General features: G+C 41.5%; 1 pseudogene; it reads left to right on the top strand.

Annotated features, from left to right (window-relative positions):
* Positions 1-328: 328 nt before the first annotated feature.
* On the top strand, positions 329-923 carry LOC118974176 (transmembrane protein 17-like; annotated as a pseudogene).
* Positions 924-1,420: the final 497 nt, after the last annotated feature.

The raw sequence follows: 1,420 nt of genomic DNA, 5'->3' as shown, positions 1-1,420 counted from the left end.
GGCCCACAATGTCCTCTGAAGGCCAGTTCATTTTAACTTCATTCAATAAGCTTCACCAAACTGTAACATGGATATAGTTCAGTGTCTTGCTTTGAAATTTCTTACTTGAAAGACTACATTTTGAATACAAGGTTCTCATTATTTGATGAGCACACACTCTAAATCTAGGGCTGAGAGGCAAAGTGGGGAAAACCAGCTAACCAAAGGGTGCATGGCACTTCCTGCCTTTGCATGCTTAGGATACAATCAGAAGCCCAGACCAAGCCATGGCAGGTACCAAAGCCGAAGCTGGGGCAGAGAACTGCTGGGGTCACTCTGCCTATGACTGGGGAAGTTCAGCCTCACCATGTTCAGCTACTCAAACCAGGCCAACCTGAGTACAGTAAAGGTCCACACGGTGAAATGGTTTGCAGTTCGGCATTGCAAATGTGACTTTATTTTAACGCTTCATTTTTGCCACGTTGGTGGGTGAGCAGCATTATGATGCTTCAAATGAAGTGTCCGATTTTGCTTGAGTGAAACATCCAATTTTACTACACATGCATTGTGGTCACTGTTATCATTCTAATAACCTTAACTGAAGCTATCAGACATCATTGGGCTAAATCCATGGGCTAAATGGATAACCTACAGGGAAAGGTTCCTGAGTGCGCTGGCTTTGGGCTTTTGAGCCTTCTATTACAGTTAGTTGCCTTGAATTCTTTTCTTGTTCTTTAATGAAGGCACAACAAATCTGCCCTGGGAAAAAAGCGATACATATCATCTTCACTATGATCCTTACTTTATAAGTTGTTTCAGCATTTTGGACCTTGAGGAAAAAGGTAAAGCAGTTGGCAACTCATTTCCACCTCCAAGACTTCCACTGGCTCTCTGTGAATAGAGAAGGCATGAAAACAATGAGATCCTGTATAAAAGAGATTTGACCCAGTGCTGTTGAGTGAAAACCTGGAAGGCCATTCCAGAAGACTTCAAGAGTTAGGAAGGGATCAGAGGTCTCACATGAGGAAAAGGACAGTGCAAGTGTTTGGAACTATACACTCTCTAGCAATGAATTCCAAGGTTGAGGGCAATGGTAGACTGTACAGTACCTAAAAGCAGTAAGTCAACCCTAACCCTACAGGTCATCCACCTGATGCCAAATGTCTTCATTTTCATTGTTGGCTTCCTTAGGTCTGAGAATTCTGTATCGGTGGTCACAATTTACCAGGTGTACTGTAATATTTCTGGTTAATACTTGTAACATTTCTACTTAGAAATGTGTATATTTCTTTTAAACTTGTTAGCTACCCATATCTGGGCAGTACATCTGAAGTACATGGAAATGCTTGTCAATATTCTGGTTCATTAGGCTATATTTGTAAACCAAGACACCAAATTTTCATGTTTGCTAGGGTTAAATTATAACCCTAGTCTCCCCTGT

Source organism: Sturnira hondurensis, unplaced genomic scaffold, assembly GCF_014824575.4.
Source record: "Sturnira hondurensis isolate 20B ecotype Veracruz unplaced genomic scaffold, ASM1482457v3 Scaffold0019216, whole genome shotgun sequence".
Taxonomy (NCBI): Eukaryota; Metazoa; Chordata; class Mammalia; order Chiroptera; family Phyllostomidae; genus Sturnira; species Sturnira hondurensis.
The sequence above is the reverse complement of the archived record's forward strand: the minus strand, read 5'-3'. Positions and strand labels throughout refer to the sequence as shown.